Source organism: Pinus tabuliformis, chromosome 4_2 (assembly GCF_031772625.1).
Source record: "Pinus tabuliformis cultivar Carrire ecotype Pingquan chromosome 4_2, CPIR1, whole genome shotgun sequence".
NCBI lineage: Eukaryota > Viridiplantae > Streptophyta > Pinopsida > Pinales > Pinaceae > Pinus > Pinus tabuliformis.
Window position 1 is genome coordinate 874,187,142 of NC_142304.1, and position 13,180 is coordinate 874,200,321.

Here is a 13,180-nt window from a genome sequence, read left to right on the forward strand (position 1 = left end):
TGAGATGCTACAACCTATTTAAATATTTAATTGTTCTTATTATTTAGGAATTTCTATTTTTGCTTTGTGTTTTTTCTTTCAAAAGATTAAAAAATGAAATGTCGTAGCTATGATAACACTCGAACCAAAGTTTACTTGACTCCAAATGATGGGTTTATGTCATAGTTATGATAACACTCAAACTAAGGTTTACTTGACTCCAAATGATGAGTTGGAGCCTTTTTATATGCAATGTTTATCGTTAAAGGTCATTGGAGGTTTCTACCTTGTAAAGAATAAAATTAGGTGTTTCATTTCTTCAACAAGTTCTTATCAAGGTCAACGATTTATATATAAATCACTCTTCCTTTTACTTACCCTTTTTTTCCTTTGGTTTGTTTTTAAATGATGCATAGTCTTAGTTGCAAATAATCAAGATTTTTGGTTAGTTTCCTTGGAGAAAAAGGCATAATATTTGGCATGAAAAGGACTACAACTATGTGGCTAGCTATTCATGTAGCCATTGTTTCATGATTATCAATGATTTTTTTTTTGGTTGGTCAAAAGAGCATCATTATATTATCATCAGTGAAATCCAAAGTACAAAATTAGGCTACATGCCCCCTTAGCTTCACTACAAACAGAGGGGAGAACGAGGGGTGCCAAAGATAACAAAATATGCAACCATTTAATCATTATTTTTGATAGGCTTCCTAGCCTTACATTACAAAAAGATGACAAAAAAGACCAAGAACCTAAGATAAAAATGTCATGGAGGGTGGTGAGGCGAAAGTCCAGGAGGACCTGCATGGAAGCCAACCCGCTCATGCATATGGAAATCAATGTGCTCCACTCGGGCCTGTAAATCACGTAGGCGATCATTGAGGCGTCTCTGATTGTGGCAGATACTTTCAAGCAACTTCAAAGTCTCATTGAGGCATAATTGGATGTCATTAAAATAGGCCGCCAATTCGTTTTGGTCTTCATATCGGTGATCTCTCATGATGTCCAGGGTGCCCTAGATGCCTCTCAACTCATTTGCAATGGTTTCCAACGAGGCTAGAGCCTCCACTTGACCTGGCAAACACTCACGAGCTTAAGCGACATCATCCGCCTGTTCTTCGCTGACCACATCCTCTAAAGTCGAACTCAAACCATTGTTTTACTGTCTAGCATGGCCCTGATACCCTCCTCCATGACGAGGATGCCCACGCTGCCAAGGCATTACTTGCCACTCCCGAATACACTAACCAGAATGACTAGAGAGGGTACAACCTCCCAGGAGGAAACAACTACCTATATATGCCCTAGCCACCATGAACAATGCCACACACATCTCGTTGTGGCCCTACAACACTGACCAAGCCAGGCCACTAAACGAAGTTGGACAAGAATCACTCCGCTAGATCCCCTGAATGACACTAATCCACTATCAGTCCACAGGCAAAACAGAGGAGGGCTAGTCGCAATTCTCTGCCCAAGACCATACAACCACACACCCGATAGCTCACGTAATTCCTCAATATACAAAACTAGGAGACAAATAACAAGAGAATTATACACTGCCCCACGACCAAGAGCACCCCCTCCTTCGTGGAATTTGCCAGAGGGCCTCGACAAAAGCAAGTGCCATCATAGACCCTGACCAACTGTGAGAGAGTTATCTTTAGAAAGCAAATGTGGCCACAGACATAGCCATTCCTTCCACAGGGCAATGGGCAATGTCGAGTTACAAACCACCACCAACAACCACGACACAGGAAAATACCTTAACCAAGTAGAAACAAGAACCTGGAGACCGCTGAGTACCCTACAGCTTAAAACAACCCTCATTCGGTGGTACCCAAGGTTCCACCCTGAATTACCAACCTTGACGCACCAAAGGGGAGAAAAACCTCTGAACGAACCAGGATCTCATGTGAATGCACACCAGCCTAATAGAGAAGCCACAACGCCATAGTCCAAATACTCCATAGAGGTCCAGCTACCCCATGGCCATGGCAAGCTCACTCAACCTTTAACACTCTTGTCCACCACCCTACATGCAAAGTTCATCGCCCAAGAAACCACAACTGTTATATTATCACCACCATATAATATAACAACTAGAGGTGGGTTTGGAGGGCTCGATCGACCACCAACCAGTCACATCACTTTATGGTTCAACATGTTTACACCTACCACATGACTCATGAGGCGCACTCTGAGGTGAACATGCCATGTGTTGATACACCCCATCGAGGCATGATTATTGATGAACTAACAAGAATTTGGGGTTTCAATTTTTTTTTTTTGTTGTGAAAATTTTAAACCTTACATTTGATTCATTACCATTATTATATAGTCTATTCAAATAAATTCCATAACTTATTATGTTAGTATAAAAATTCATTGTAAATTATAATTTTATTATCCTCTATTTTAATTTAAAAAATAGTATTTAGTATTTGTTATTGAGGCTTTTACCATTGGGGTTTTATATTTTTTAAGATAGAGGATTTGTTTAATATAATAGAGGTTAAAATGACAGAGCATGTTGAAAGGACACGTTATTGATTTAAAATTTGATTTTTGTTATAAGCTTACAACACTTAGAAATTGTCAGTATTGCATTATTATTTGTTTTATTACTTATTATACTCACACGCTCAATTACAAAACCAAAATGTTTATAAAAAACATAATTAATAAATGAAATGAAATGATATTTTAAGGTCCACGAGACTAAAAATAGTCTATGAGACCATTAGTTCCTTGTTTTTGGCTTTTTGCAATTCATTCCTTTTTCAATTCAAATTGGTGATGCGTTGGCCCAACCTTCCAACAATCCCCTCGCTAAAAAGACAATGCCAAGAAACTTATGCTAACATGTGCTCATAACTTTCTTTGATGTCTTTGAACGCATCACATTCCAAAATGAGATGTTTTTCTGATTCCATTGCCCCAGACATGCAAAATGTACACACTTGTTCTTCCCAAGCTTCTTTAGGCCTTTTCCATCGTCTTGTTTCGCACCCAAGTTGATGCGATTTGGTCCTTAAGAGCAATAAGAACCTTTGCCCTCCACGAAATGCTAGCTCCAATGAACTCTTTTTGTTGTAGATCACATGTAGGGTTGAATTCCTCAATGTAGTGCTTCTTCTTTCTTCCCAACTCTTTTCCCCATTCCTTTTTACGAAACTTCTCCATAACAAAATCCTTTAGCTCCTTGCTATTTGTGGGATTGGCATTGAGGTATATATTCCATTTTTGCATCCATGTGTGGTTCTGTTTCATCCATGTTTTCTTTCTTTCACTCATGCCTTCATTGAAGATAACATTAGGCCATGCACCTACTCTCATTTGCTCAATTCTTTTTAGATATCTTATGAGCTGCACCATAACAATTGCTTTGATGGGAGTTGCTCCTGTTTCACTCAACATGATCTCATAAGGTATTGAATTTTTTTTATTTTTTATTTTATTTTGAACTTGCTCATGATCAAACATTTTTGGATTTTCTCAATTTGTTTCCATTTTGAAACAGGGGTGCTGCTAGCCCACAATTCACACCCATATAGCATCATTGGACAAACTAGGAGTCCAAAAAGCACTTTAATCGTTTGCAATCCCATAACTCTGCCTCTCTAAATCTGTTTTGAAGAGCATATAATGCTTTCCACCCTCCTAAAATTCTTTTCTTTCTGCAGTCCTCCCAATTGAGTTTGTTGTTGAAATCAATCCTGAGGTAATTGTACTCATTTACTTCTTCAAGAATGTTGTCTTCAAAGAAGAAAGTATGTTGGATCTGCTTCCTTTTATTAGAGAAAATCATTATTTTGGTCTTGCTAGTATTGACTCGTATCCCCACTGCTCTACAAAAATGCTCAAGTGCATATAAGTGCATTTGAAATCCATGGGTCAATTTAGAAATCAATACAATATCATCAACATATAAAAGAAGCTTTATCACAAACTCCCGCAACCGAACACCATCTTCACCTTGCAGATTTAATCACTCTTCCAATTTATAAATATATAAGCCAAAAAGAGTAGGGGATAAAGGCCAACCTTGCTTGACTCCAATGTCACTTCTAAGGCTTTCTGAAAAGCCTGTTGAAGTTCTAATTTTGACTTTCACTTCTTCATAAAGTCTATGCACAACGACTCTATAATGCACACGAATTTCAAGTTCTTCCATTCTACGCCACAACTTATCTCTAGGGACGGTGTCAAATGCTTTTTTGAAGTCAACAAAACAACAAAATACTTCTTATTTGTCCTCCCAAACCTTTTCAACAATGTGTCTCAATGTGATACCACGATCCACTGTAAAATGCTTCGGCCTAAAACCCGCTTGTCTTCTTTTTTTATTTATTTCTACCCACTTACTAATTCTGTTTTCTACAATGTTGCCGAAAAGCTTTGCAAACAAAAAATTAACCATAATTGTTCTATAATTAGATAGATTATTAATGTACCCAAAACAATCGTGTTATATAAAATATTAAAAAAATGAAGGAGAAATAAAATAACATTTAATGTTATATAAAATAATTAAATGGAAATATAATCATACTTAATACTGTATTAAATATTTAGAATAATAAAATGGAAATAGAACAACACTTATTTCTTAGAAAAAGTATCAACAACCATACGCTTAAAAACTACATACATAAGACCAATAAAGAAGAACACAAATCAAGCAACTGCTTGGGAAAAAATTTAATAACACATCCTTAATTTTATATTGTTTTTATTATATTATAATGTGACATTAACCATTACCGTTCTCTTTTGTTTCCACTATCACTTTTAATTATTTAAAGTAACTTTCATGTGATCATGAATGTTTTACTTATTATTTTTATGAATTCACTTTATAAGTCATACGGTTTTTTTAATCACATACAATATAATTTTGATTTTGTTGACATTAAAAAAAATTAATAAAAAAATCTATCCACCTGGACATGAATGTGAAATTGGTTCTCAAAAACGTCAAAAGAATGGCAGATCACTGTACGGCATAGCAGGACAGATTTTGTCCGGTAACGTTATAGTCGGACGATGTAAAACAAAAAATGAAGTCGGCATGGGAAACATTCAGCATCTGATTCCTGCACGGCTCAATGGTCGTTTAGATCATTATACCCAAAACAACCATTCACAAGGCCTGAAAGCGAGCTATGTAACAGAAGTTGGAACCAAGGAATCAAAGGGCATGGTAGTCTACGTCTGTTAAAGAAAAATACGATGATTGAATATACATATACATTGTATGTACCAATTATAAATTAGTGGGTATTCTATGTTCGAAAGGCTGGTCACCTAATTACATAGACCAGGGTTGGCCTGATAAAAGTCTGGCAGCCTTATTGACATATAATAGCAGTTGGATCCATCTGTTATTTTGGGTCCCCTCCAGAAGGCTTACTAAATTCGGAGCAAAAAATCCACGTAAAGAACTTACTGTTATCTGGGCTCTGTACTTACGAATTTAGGGTTTCCTCTGTCAATATCTGGTAAGGCGAACGTGCTCAGTGTTTTCAGTGTAATATTTTGGGTCGTTCTTCCATTCATATAGCTAATTTCGAAGGTAGATTGATGGGTTTGAAAGTTTACGCCTCTCTCTGTAGATTGAATATTATAGCTTTATATGGTCCAAAATCGGTTTTCCTAGTACTTCGTATTTTTATGGTTTATGTCTGCTTTGCATTGATGTATGTATTGGCGTTTTCAACTGCTTTATGGATGGATTGATGGTTTCAGCTGTTTTTATCTGTGCTTTGATGGTTTTGATCTGTTTTTCTGATTGTTTTGATGGGTTCAGCTGGTTTTATGTACCAGTTGATGGTTTCGGTTGTCTTTGAGGGCTGGTGAAGTTGGTATTTTTGATTCCAGAGGATAATTTGTTTTACTTCAATGAATTTCTAAAATTTGTATATCTAGTTAATTCTAAATGGCAATTCAGTCTGCATTCCTCTACGGGACTGTAACAGCGCTGCTCTATGATCAAGGATTTCGTTATTGGATTTCCAAAATTCAATGAAATTATCTTTTGCTGTTGATGACTCGAGAGGAGCAATCCCTAGTGTATGCATGAACTAGATGGTGTAGATTTAGGATCTGTAATTTCTCTCTATTTTGGAAAGGCACTCAGTTTCACTCGAATATAGAAGGGATAAGGAATCCTCTCTTCCGCTCAGTTCGACTAGGAAGCCGGGCTGCAACATATTGGTGCTTTCAGTTTTCTTGTAGTTACACCAATATTGCTATTGCCCAAGCATTTTAGATGCTTTCTGCATCCTCAACCTTGGTTTTGTTGCAGAACCTGAATGCTCTTTCATGGCATAGTATTATTGAAACTGACATGCCTGATATCTTTAAAAGTTTAGTTTTCACTTATACCTCATGGTGGCTTCCACACCTGGATGGGTTATTTGGTCATCTGCTTCAAAGTAAAATTACCAACGCCACAATGATGAGTGTTTTGTTAAGTATTTACTATGCATAAGTTCTATGGATGTGCATCCTATAGGATAGTTTAAGAAGATATGTGAAATATGCTGATCTTGAAAATTGAAACTGAGAGGACGAAGCAGGGTAGTTGTCTGAGGATTGGAAGTTTGCCAATCAAGGGTCAATTGCTTAATAGTTATCATGTTTCAATGCATAATATTGGCCTATTGAGTTGCAATGAACATGCACATATGCTATTCTTATGGGACCTGGTCCTTTACCATTTAATATGGGAAATGTCTACCGAGGTGGAGGAATTGCCCGGATGGCCAAAAGTGGACGGAATCGCACCAAAAAAATTTCAAAAAATCTTGCACAAGTAGTGTTTGAATCGCGTCTTTGATAGTGGAAATGGATTCAAGACCATCAAAAACCTCTGGGGCACCCAAAACCTTGAGGTTTGACCGCTGTAACCTGGATTTACAAAAGTCCCTGCCGGATTTTATCAAAATTTTGCCAAAATTTCGATGATTTTCAGGGAAAAAAAGCAGTCTGGTTAGACTACGTCTTTAATATGTTGCATGTGTGTGTGTGTTTGTTACAGTAATTTATTTTTTCTTGAAATTTGGCGGTGAGCTCTGCTGTGATTTATGGATTTTTTCATAGGATGACAGCTAGCTGTTACATTCTAACATATATAACACAAGGCCTTCACACATTTAATACATGTACCTTCCCGACTATTATGATTCTGTAGTGACAAAAGTGTCATAGAAAAACAGGTTGTCATTAATATTGCTATTGAGATTTTTTTTTTTTAAATTAGATATACCGGCTGATCAAAATGCTCAGTGATTCCATTGGGTACCATAACATCTTACCTTGGCCGTTGGGTTGCAAGAATGCAACTCAGAATTCCCTGATGTAATTGGAACTGCTTAATATTCAGTTTGATGTAATACAGTGTTCACATGTTCATGTTTAACAAATACTATAAACATGATGTTATAGTTTTAACTTTGTGATATTAAGAGTGGCAGAAGACTGTAGTATACGAAACGGGTAAAGAATTACACATTTTTCACCACCAGAGAGATTGCGTTTAATTTATTTGAATTTTGCTTGGTAAAACAATCGTCAGAAGCGGCATATTTTCTACCAGATTTTGAAGTTGGACTGTTGATTACAAGGGTAATTAAATGTGAAAATTTCTAAATTGAAATTCTACTATTGACCAGATACATCAGGGACCCTGTAAGTTGTTTGTACAAGGTGGGATCAACGTCTTTATCTTCTGATGCATCAATCTTCTTCCAGTTGGTGATCATTGGAGTAGCCATAGGTCTATAGTCCTGCATCCTGAATCTCTTCAAGATTTCTGTAGCATATCTCCCTTGTCCAAGGAAGATCTCACCCTTCTGTTGCCAAACTTCCAACCCCAGGAAATAATGCATCTGTCCCAAATCCTTCATGTCGAATTCTGTGGCTAGGTTCTTCTTGCAGTCTTTGATGAGCCTGGATGATCCTGTCAGGAAGAGATCATCCACATATAACACTAGGATTAAAGGTTCATTTTCTACAACCAGATAATAGAGATTATGATTTGCGTCACTCTTGATGAACCCCATCTTCTGCAAGTAGCCATCAATTCGACCGTACCATGCCCTAGGTGCCTGTTTAAGCCCATACAAGGCTTTCTTTAATCTGCATACATGAGATTTCTTCTCATGTGTCTCAAAACCTTCTGGCTGTTCAATGTCTACTTTCTCTTTTATTACCCCTTTCAAGAATGCCGTCTTGACATCCATCTAATGAATCTCCCACCCCATCCGTGCTGCAAGAGATATCACGGTTCTAATAGAAGTATATTTGGCTACTGGGGCAAAGGTTTCTTTGTAGTCTATCCCTTCCTTCTGAGCATACCCCTTAGCCACAAACTTGGCTTTGTATTTCTCCACACTGCCGTTTGCAGCATATTTGACTTTGAAGATCCATCTCGAACTTACCATTGATCTGTCTTGAGGCCTAGGTACCACTTCCCAAACATCATTGACCATTATAGAGCTGTATTCCTCCACCATAGCATCCACCCATACTTGATGCTGAACGACCTCCTGAAAACTAGAAGGTTCCCCAACCTGAGCTACTAAGGCCTGGTATCTGTCTGGGTGTCTTTGCTCCCTTTTATTATTCCTGGGTGCACCAATGAAGTCTTTTGCATCCCGTAGAATCTGTCGGAGTTCCTGGCTTGTTCTTCCACTGGTAGTAGGCACATCTATCAACTCTTCCTCTTCCTGAGATTCCTCCTGTTCTGAAGCTTTGTCTTCAGGAGAATTTCTGGTACTAGTTTCCGCTGGTTGAAGTGGTTTGACCAACGACTCGTCTTTATGTTGCTCTTCGGAAAGCATTTCTCGGAATTTCTTGAAAGCTCTATCCTCCATGAACACTACATCCTGCCGAACTACTACCTTCCTACTCCCTGGAAGATAGACTCTATATGCCTTAGCATTCTCGCTATACCCCACAATATATCTTTTCTCAGCAGTTTGATCTAATTTCTTTCTCTTCTCTTCTCTTCGTTAAACTCCCAAATATCCTGAAATGACTGACTTTAGGTGTCTGTTGAAATTTGGTACCGGAGGACAGGTGGTTCCCTTAGGCTTTGATCTTTGGCCTAGGGAAAAGTGTCCAAAAGAATTTAATTTTTCTCCTAAAGTGACTTTATAATTTTATAAAGTTAAATCTAATTTAAAAGTGACTTTAAGTGATAAAGTTATTAAGTCTAATTTTAAAGTGACTTTTATAAAGTCAATGAAAAATTAGAAAGGAAAAGTGACTTTGGAAATAAATGACTAAGTGGGTCTTTATTAAAGTGGGGTGAATTAAAAAATAGAAAGTGAGATTTAAATGAGCATTTAATCTCAACCATTGATCTAAATCTATTTCAGCCATTGGATTTAGAGATCACCCAAAAGTCACTTGGATCGCCCAAAAGTCACTTGGAGTTATATTAAAGGAGGAAAAGGAGGAAAAGGTCATTCATTCTTTCATGAGCAGATTGGGAGAAGGAGAGCAAGAGAGATTTCTGAGCAGGGAGGAGAAGGAGACAGCAGCTTGGCACACATTCCAAGGCAGCAGTTGAGCAGATTTGTACAGCTGATTCAGCACATAGTGAAAGGCAGATTTTTGCACAAAAATCGAGGAGCAGTTTGCTGATTTTTCTGCATACAAAACGGAGGTCGTACAGCATTTATTGCTGTCCTGTTTGCTGTAATTTCCAGATTGCTGTGAGGCACGGGAAAAGAGATAAGTTGTAAATTTGCTTGCTGATTTTTTGCTGAATAATTCTCACTGTAAAAAGACTATTTTCAGAAATAAAGAAGAGCTCTCAAACTGGTTTTCCCCAAGAGTTGTAGGGGGTTTTTCCAGGGTCAAGTTGACCAAAAATATCAGTGTTTTAATGTGTTTTAATGGCTGTTTTTAATTGCTGATTTTTATTTCTGCAATTTCCAGCATTCTGAAAAATTTCCAGAATTTGTGTTTTCAGCCATATTTATTTTTTTCAGTCTGTTAAATGTATGGTTATGGGAATGGACATTTAACTACATGGGAGAAATAAGGTGAAACTGAAAACCGGGGTGGGAAAACAGAAATTTTTACATGGTATCGGAGCTTGAGTGCTGAAGGGCAGTTTGGGACAGCAAAAGGAAAAATTACAGTTGCTGATTTTTCACTCAGAAAATTCCAGCAAGCTGATTTTTTCATAAACAACAGTTTTATCTTTACTACAGCAGTGCTATTTTTCAGTTTTAGGACAACAGGATGTCATTGGGATTGAGGGTGGAGGATAGGCTGGATGGGCATATAAATCACAGCGTTTGGAAGGAGAGAATGCAGAGTATCTTTGAGGAGGCAGAAGTCTGGGATATCATGGTGCATACCGCACAGAACCCTGTTGTTGTGCCCACTGATGTTACTCAGTTGACTGAGTATAAAAAGAAGAACAATAAGGGTAAGAGGCTGATTCTAGACGGAATCAAAGACCATTGCATTCCTCATGTGAGAGGAAAGAGCAATGCCCATGAGATGTGGACAGCATTGTCCAATCTCTACCAGAGTACCAATGAGAACCGGAAGATGGTCCTGAAGGAGAAGCTGAAGAACATTAAGATGGGTAATGATAGTGCAGCTGGATATCTCACAAAGATTACTAATGTGAGAGATGAGTTGGCAGCGATTGGAGAGGCCATTCCACCCATTGAGTTGGTACAGATTGCAGTGAATGGCCTCCCCCGTTCATGGTTGAACTTTGCTGATGGGGTTTGTGCACGTGAGACCCTTCCCAGATGGGAGAGGTTTTGGGATGATTACATTCAGACAGAGATCAGGAAAGGTCAGCTTGGGGCAGCCAAGCCAGTTGAGCAGGATGAGGACGTAGCACTGGTGGCAGGAGGCAAGAAAGGCAAAGGGAAGAAGCAGGCTTCCACAAGCGGTGGTGGGGGCAAAGGCAAAGGTAAAGGTAAACAGGGGAACACACAGAAGGACTATTCCAAGGTGAAGTGTTGGAATTGTCAAAAGATGGGACACTATGCAGTTGTGTGTCCGGAGAAGAAGAAGAAGAAGGGTAAGAACCAGGACGTGGCAGCTTCAGCAGAGATTGAGGACTTTGCTGGTCGTTTTGACCGAGAGTTTGCGTTCACTACGTGTGAGTCCTCTAGTACAGGATCACCTGCCACACAGGTTCAGAGGGAGCATGCTTTTCCCTCGATTAGCGGAGCATCTACAGGTATCTGGTATGTGGACAGTGGGGCTTCACGTCATATGACAGGAGTCCGTGAGTACTTCTCAGAGCTTTCAGAGAGTGGCACTGATATTGAGGTAGTACTCGGTGATGACAGAGTTATTAGAGCAGTCGGGGTGGGGACAGTGACATTTCAGAGGGAGTCCAAACCTCCCTTGAAGGTGTCAGAGGTTCTTTATGTGCCAGGGATGAGGAAGAACCTCATATCCGTCTCAGCTTTGGAGGACAGAGGATATGAGGTACTGTTCAGGGGAGGACAGGTGTTGATGTATCCCGGGGGCACTCCAGCTGATTCAGCTAGAGTGATAGGTGTACGCCATGCAAAGGTGTACAAGTTTGCATTTCAGCCCCTTTTGGCATTGAGCAGTAGTACCGACAGCAGAGCTAGCAGTTCTGAGCTGTGTGAGATTTGGCACCGCAGGATGGGACATATGTATCATGGAGCCTTGAGGACATTGCGGGAGATCACTACAGGTGTGCCAGATTTCAGTACTGATCACTTTGATACTTGCAGAGGTTGTGCGATGGGCAAATTTGCCAAATCCCCTTTTCCCAGCAGTGACAGCAGAGCGACGGGGATACTTGATTTGATTCATTCCGATGTGAGCGGTCGGATGTCTCATGTTTCCTTGAGTGGATATGAGTACTATGTTTTATTCATTGATGATCACTCCAGGAGGACCTGGATTTATTTCTTGAAGACCAAGAGTGAGGTCTTCAAGCGGTTTCAGGAGTTCAGAGCTCTTGTGGAGACTCAGACAGGTCGAAAGATCAAGTCCTTGAGGTCGGACAATGGAGGAGAGTACACCCTTGGAGAGTTTGTTGACTATTGTGCGGAGGCAGGCATTAGGAGGGAGTTCACTGTTCCTTACAACCCCCAGCAGAACGGAGTTGCGGAGAGGAAGAACAGATCCATCATAGAGGCTGCCAAAGCTATGTTACATGATCAGGGGTTGCCATTGTTCTTGTGGGCAGAGGCCTGCAACACATCTGTTTACTTGCAAAACAGGAGTCCGCATCGTGCCTTGGGGCACATGACTCCTGAGGAGGCTTTCTCTGGGAAGAAACCTGATCTTGGTCATCTTCATATCTTTGGATGCATTACATACTCCTATATACCCAAGGAGGAGAGGACCAAACTAGAGCCCACCGCAGAGAAGGGTATCTTTGTGGGCTACAGTGAGACCTCAAAGGCCTTTCGGATTTACATTCCTGCACAGAGGAGAGTTGTTGTCAGACGGGATGTGAAGTTCGAGGAGGACAGGGCCTTTAGGAGGTCACGGGAGTTAGAGTATCTGGATCAGCCAGACCCTCAGCAGCAGTTGAGTCAGTCGCAAGGATCCAGTGGGCAGGGATCAGGAGGATCCGGAGGTACATCTATGAGGATGTCAGGTCCATCAGTGAGCAGTGGTTCGCTGAGCCAGAGGGGTGGTGCTCCGGGCAGCATGCAGAGCAGTTCACTAGGGAGTCCACTGATGGACAGTTCACACGATACCTCAGCTTCTACAGGTTTAGGTGCAGGCAGGAGGACAGCAGACAGACAGTCAGGAGTTCAGGCTACTGATGGTGATGAGGAGGAGGAGTTTCATTCTCCTATGGGAGAAGCATGCTCAGGGAAGAGGAAGCCCAAGTGGCTTCAAGACACCTTGAGAGATGCCACATCTGTTGCTGAGCCGAAGAGGCCGGTCAAAGAGAGTAGACCACCTGAGAGGTTTTGTAGTTATATGGCGATGGTTACCAGCATCCTTGACTCTGAGCCTTCTAGCTATGAGGAGGAAGCTAGCCAGCAGGTCTGGAGAGAGGCCATGCAGGAGGAGTATTCTTCTATCATGAAGAATGATGTTTGGGAGGTGGTGCCGAGGCCTGAGGGCAAATCCGTAGTTACTTCCAGATGGCTTTACAAGGTAAAGCATGCTGCAGATGGCAGCATTGAGAAATTCAAAGTGAGGTTTGTGG

The 13,180-nt window shown here is 40.2% G+C and overlaps 1 pseudogene across 3 annotated transcripts in view; it reads left to right on the plus strand.

The window, feature by feature from the left end:
• The first annotated feature begins 5,076 nt into the window (after positions 1-5,076).
• The window catches only part of LOC149172485 (putative 4-hydroxy-4-methyl-2-oxoglutarate aldolase 2 pseudogene), a 140,907-nt pseudogene continuing 132,803 nt past the window's right edge, over positions 5,077-13,180 (plus strand). Inside the window, exon 1 of one of the 3 annotated variants that reach the window (XR_016259085.1) lies at positions 5,077-5,560. The product of XR_016259085.1 is annotated as a putative 4-hydroxy-4-methyl-2-oxoglutarate aldolase 2 pseudogene, transcript variant X3 (transcript). The remainder of the gene's footprint in view (positions 5,561-13,180) is intronic. The other 2 variants (XR_016259083.1, XR_016259084.1) reach the window with 2 other exon arrangements.